Raw genomic sequence first — 6,413 nt, forward strand, 5'->3', positions numbered from 1 at the left:
AAGTAACCTTCTGTTCTAAAATGAGTAGAAAACATGTATTTGAAAAAAAAATACATAATGTATTTGGAAACTATTGAAGGTGTATCAAAAAAAATTCATGTGTGCATTACAAATGTACATCGTGTACTGAGAAAAAACAAACATGTGTAATAAATAAAACCGGTTAATGCCGGCAAAGAAATAAAAAATATGAAGAATTCAAGAAAGAAACAAAAGGAAACCGAAAGTATAACAAAGAAGGAAAAACAAACGAAAAGCAGTGAGAAAATAAAGTATAATGAGGAAAAAAGAAAGCCACAAATTGATGAGAGAACAAAGAATAATAGAAAAACAAAGAATAATCTTTTTTTAGACGAACACAAAGAATAACCAGACAGAGCGGGTGCGTGAGCGACTGTGCTAATGGGCCGGCCCAATTAACTTGCCACGTCAACAAATCCCAGCTAAACACTTTCAACAACTAAAAAAAAGAGCGAAACACTCTCAATTGTCTAAACACTTTCAAGATGCAAAATAGACCGGGACCATAAAGTTTGGTGTGCTGATTTCAAGAATTGAAAGCTTAGAGTTTGATTTAGCTGTCATCTGCTAGTGCAAGGTTTGTTTTAAACTTTTTCCCCTCAAATCAAAACACACTAGGAGGTTGTGCCCGCATGACATCCTGATGGCACCGTTGATGCCCTCGTACGTACGTAGTCTAGCACGGCCCCACCGCCTAGCCATTGCATGGCGGTCAATGCATGCATGCTAGGGATCCGGTCAGTGTCCGAATCCGACTTGCCTGCTTTCTTCCCGTGCTCCCATCCGTTCCAATACCTGAAAAACTGCAATGCCGAGATCGCGCTTTCACCGGGGAACCGAGAATCAAGAGTCAGATCCGATCGAGCCTACCATTACAGATCGTGCCCCAAGGCCTCCGCCAGCTTTACGGGACTTCCAAGCCAGCTGCCATGCCGCGTCGCGTGCGACCACGCACGGGCACGGCCGGCGGCGAGGACCGTCTCAGCGCACTACCCGACGATCTCATCCGCCTCATAGTACGCAGGCTGGACACCCGCACCGCGCTGTCCACCGCCGTCCTGGCCAGGCGTTGGGCGCACATCCCCCGCGATCTGCCGGAGCTCGACTTCAGGGTCAGCGATGTGCTCCCGCCCGAGTACGACCGGACCGTCGCCCTCCGCCGGCGCAACATGCCGCATGACACTTTTCTGGCCGAGATGCTGGACCGTCTCATGGCACGCTGCGAAATCGACACGATCACGGCGTTCATCGACGGCATCACCGGATTCTTGGAAGCGGGCGGTGGCCCTGCTGACGGCGACGCACGTCGACGCGCCAAGACCCTGCGCCTGGACTTCTTCCAGGCACACAATGGCGGCTGCGTCGTCGACCGCCTGATTGCCGCCGCGGTAGGCGCATGGGGAGTGGAGGATCTGGAGGTCGTTGCCAGGCAAGCTTCCTGCCATGTCCTTCAGGCGCCGCCATACCGCTTTCCTCACGACCACGACTGCCTCAAGGACGGCCTTCGCAGCTTGACGCTGGGTAACTACTGCACGCTCCCGCCGCTGCATAGCTACGGCGCTCTCACTACGCTGGTCCTGCGAGACATGGCCGCTTCCACGCCCGTTGAGTGTACCAGAGGGTGTTTACTGAGTGCACACGGCTGCAGGTGCTTCACCTGATATCCTGCTGCTGTGCACAGGACTATGTGGTGGTGGACGCGTCGTGTTCAGAGCTCAGGGAGCTCATCCTGGACCAGTGCAAGTTCATGGTGATCGAGCTGCGCCACCTTCCAATGCTTGTCAGCCTGGCATGCTGCCTAACCGACACTAAAAGACTCATATTCGGCTCGGTCCCCAGCCTCATGCACACTAACCTCACATTCGCAATAGAAAGTTGGATAGTTCCAAAGCGGTGCACAGATTTCTTCAGCCGGTTCATGGGCGTGTCTCCTACCATGACGAATCTCATCCTCCGCTTTGCCGGGCTGAGAAGATGGATGGTGCCCACTCCACCGGCCAAGCCATTGCTCAACCTGAAAAGGCTCCTTGTGGCCGATCTGCCTGTGAATTGGAACATCACATGGCCACGTGGCCTCCTGTTGGCCGCGCCCTCACTCGAGGTCCTGCACATTCATGTGCCTAGCTCGGAGGAGGAGCCAACTTACAGGAGCTTGAGAATGAGCTCACTCGAGGCGCTTCAGCGCCATCACTGCCTCAGGGAGCTTGCCATTACTGGATTCTTGCAGCGCCACATATGGTTTTTGAAGTATGTTGTGAGCGTGTGCACATCGTTGCAACGTGTTATCCTGCTTAAGGATGATGGTCATGTTCGATACAATGGTCTTTGGGATTGGGAGATGATTGGGCAGCAAGCATGTCCTTGGAGCAATGATGATGAATTGGTGGTGAGGAGGATAATCAAATCTGGGTGCAGGCCTGTCGTTGAAGTCACCCTGGAATGATCTTGGCGAGCTTGGCATTGCCGACTTGAGCGATTCAAAAGGGATCTTCGGCTTCGCTGTCCGTGGTTTGAAAGCGAGGACCCCGATAGGCCTTGTGTGGGATCAAAGCATGTGATGAGGCGGATATAATTTTTTTTATCTTTTTCATGCCTCTATTTCAATTACCCTAACAACGGAAGACGCTTTTCTATGGAGGTAATACCCTACTTCCTGCTTGATTGATCTTGATGAATATGAGTATTACAAGAGTTGATCTACCACGAGATCGTAATGGCTAAAACTCTAAAAGTCTAGCCTGTATGACTATGGTTATGAGTATCCTGATCCGGACTCAGCCCTCCGGTTTATATGGACATCGAAGAGATCTAGGGTTACATAAGGTCGGTTACAGAGAAATGAATCTTCATATTTGATCGCCAAGTTTGCCTTCCACGCCAAGAAGAGTCTCATCCGGACACAGATAGAGTCTTCGGTCTTCACAGCCCATCAGTCCGGCCCATGGTTAACAGGCCGAACGCCCGAGGACCCCTTAGTCTAGGACTCCCTCACTTGTAGAGGTTGAGAGAGTGGGAAGAGGTGGCAGGTGTGTTGAGGATACCACCGAAGTACTCCGCCACAAGGGTCTCCATCTCCGGCTGTGACGAGGCGCAGACATCTCCCGTTCAAAGACGTGGGAGAAAATTGAGCTTTAGTCGCTTGCTAGCGTAGATGTTGAAAAAGTGGGTATTGGCCTTGCCATCCGGAACCAACGAATCCGGATCTTTGTTTGGCAATTGTGCGCTCGAGAGAGGAGAGACCGAGGAGCCTTTTTTTTAGTTCATGTTGCAGCCATGTCACCGTGAGGAGAGGGCCCGATCGATCATGATGTGTTTTTTTATCAGTATTCATTTTGGAAGTGTATATGTTGAATTGTTGATCCTGGCATATATGTTCTACTCTTTACTTATTTTTTTCGAGGACCACTCTTTACTTACTATTATCAAGGGATTTTATGTCATATTATGCAGAAAAAGATGGAGCAGTAAGAGAACATGCGAAGCTAGGTTTGAGTTGTGTGCATGTGCAAGTCTAAGATCAATCTTTGTAGCTAGCGCCCTCAGGAAGTTATGTCCGCCCGGTGATGCTTGGCCCTCAGGAAGTTATGTCCGCCCGGTGATGCTCGACCCTCAGGAAGTTATGTCCGCCCGGTGATGCTCGGCCCTCAGGAAGTTATGTCCGCCCGGTGATGCCCTCGTAACCTAGTCTAGCACGGCCCCACCGCCCAGGCATTGCATGGCGGTCAATACGTACATGCATGCTAGGGATCTGGAAAGTGTCCAATACCTGGAAAACTGCAACGCCGAGATCCCGATTTCACCGGGGAACCGAGAATCGAGAGTCAGATCCGATCGCCGAGCCTACCATTACAGATCGAGCCCCAACACCTCCCGCTTTACCGGACTCCCAATCCTCCTGCCATGCCAATGTTGCGTCGCGTGCGACCACGCACGGGCACGGCCGGCGCCGACGGCGAGGACCGCCTCAGCGCACTACCCGACGATCTCGTCCGCCTCATAGTACGTAGGCTGGACACCCGCACCGCGCTGTCCACCGCCGTCCTGGCCAGACGTTGGGCGCACATCCCTCGTGATCTGCCGGAGCTCCACTTCAGGATCAGCGACGTGATCCCGCCTGAGTACCACCGGACCGTCGCCCTCCGCCGGCGCAACATGCCGCGTGACACGTTCCTGGCCGAGATGCTGGACCGTCTCATGGCGCGCTGCGAATTCGACACGATCGCCGCGTTCGTCGACGGCATCACTGGATTCTTGGAAGCGGACCGTGGCCCTGCTGACGGCGACGCACGTCGGCGCGCCAAGACCCTGCGTCTGGAGTTCTTCCAGACACAAGATGGCGGCTGCGTCCTCGACCGCCTGATCACCGCCGCGGTAGGCGCATGGGGAGTGGAGGATCTGGAGGTCGTTGCCAGGCAAGCTTCCTGCCATGTCCTTCAAGCGCTGCCATACCGCTTTCCTCACGACCACGACTGCCTCAAGGACGGCCTACGCAGCTTGACGTTGGGTAACTACTGCACGCTCCCGCCGCTGCATAGCTACAACGCTCCCGCCGCTGCATAGCTACAACGCTGCGAGACATGGCCGCTTCCACGCCCGTTGACGTGTATCAGAGGGTGTTCACTGAGTGCACGAGGCTGCAGGTGCTTCACCTGATATCCTGTTGCTGTGCACAGGACTATGTGGTGGTGGACGCGCCGTGTTCACAGATCAGGGAGCTCATCCTCGACCAGTGCAAGTTCATGGCGACCGAGCTGCGCCACCTTCCAATGCTTGTCAGCCTGGCGTGCTGCCTAACCGACACTTATAGACTCATATTCGGCTTGGTCCCCAGCCTCACGCACACTAACCTCACATTCGCGACAGAAAGCTGGATAGTTCCAAAGCGGTGTACGGATCACTTTGGCCATTACATCATCGGCATGCCCCCTACCATGACGGATCTCGTCCTCCGCTTCACTGGGCTGAGAAGATGGATGGTGCCCAGTCCACCGGCCAAGCCATTGCTCAACCTGAAAAAGCTCCTTGTCGCCGATCTGCCTGCGAACTGGGACATCACATGGCCACGCGGCCTCCTGTTGGCCGCGCCGTCACTCGAGGTCATGCATATCCATGTGCCTTGCTCGGAGGAGGAGCCAACTTACGGGAGCATGAGAATGAGCTCACTTGAGGCGCTTCAGCGCCATCACTGCCTCAGGGAGCTGGCCGTTACTGGATTCTTGCAGCGCCACATATGGTTTTTGAAGTATGTGGTGAGCGTGTGCACATCGTTGCAACGTGTTATCCTGCTCAAGGATGATGATCATGTTCGATACAATGGACTTTGGGATTGGGAGATGGTCGAGCAGCAAGCATTTCCTTGGAACAATGATGATGAAATGGTGGTGAGGAGAATAATCAAATATGGGTGCAGGCCTCTCGTTGAACTCATCATGGGATGATCTTCGCGGGTTAGCATTTGCAGGCTTGGAGAGATTCAGTAGGGATCTTCGGCTTCACTGGCCATGCTGGTTTGAATGCAATGTCCCCAATACACCTTGGGTGGGATCAAAGCATGTCATGACGCTGATATGAAACTTTTTCATGCCTATACATTTGCCCTAGAAATGGAAGGAAGGTGCTTTTCTGGCATGACAACTAGACGGGTAGCAGCCCATGCAAACACCTCGCCCCGGATCTCTTCAAGACCGCCACCAGGAAGCGAAGGAAGGTTTATTTTGAGCTTTGCGGTGAGGCGTGGGTACGCGCATTGGCAAAAATTAGCACCATCGAGCAACTCCGGTAATTTGTTCATCTTTGGGGAGTGCTCGCCACCGTCAACCTACAACTTGATCATGATGACACCGTCAACCTACAGCATATAGTACATTACAGTCTCTCTTTGCTTAGGAAATATTATGTGTATGTAGTTGTTTAAGCCTAGAAATCTCCGGTGATTTATCTAAACGTGTGTCCTATCTAAAATAAGTTTATCATGTGTTTTTTTTAAAGTCTGCCCTCTCCAACTCATTAGCAAACAAAATGGATCATGAATATGTGATGAGGCCAATTCATCATTTGATTTGCATTTGAGATGCAATTGATTTATGCACAAGTCCAAGTCCTCATATTAGTTTCAGTTGATGTGCTTAGTTAAAATCTCGAATATGATGGATCTTTCATATGTTGTTGTTCTACCATTGGGGCAATTTGGACAGCCGTTCAATCTTGGCCAAGAAGTTTGCGAGCTATTGGCCCAGGTGGCGGTCAGTATTTGCCATGTTTAGGTATCGATATGAGATGCATACCGTATTTGCCATATTTACTGTTTACTCGTAGATTAGATTAGTCGAAAAAGTGCTAATATTTCCAACAGAGGCTGGGGTCACCCTTTTTTCCAAAGAAAAATAAATGAT

The sequence above is a fragment of the Triticum dicoccoides genome, chromosome 6A (genome assembly GCF_002162155.2).
Source record: "Triticum dicoccoides isolate Atlit2015 ecotype Zavitan chromosome 6A, WEW_v2.0, whole genome shotgun sequence".
Lineage (NCBI taxonomy): Eukaryota > Viridiplantae > Streptophyta > Magnoliopsida > Poales > Poaceae > Triticum > Triticum dicoccoides.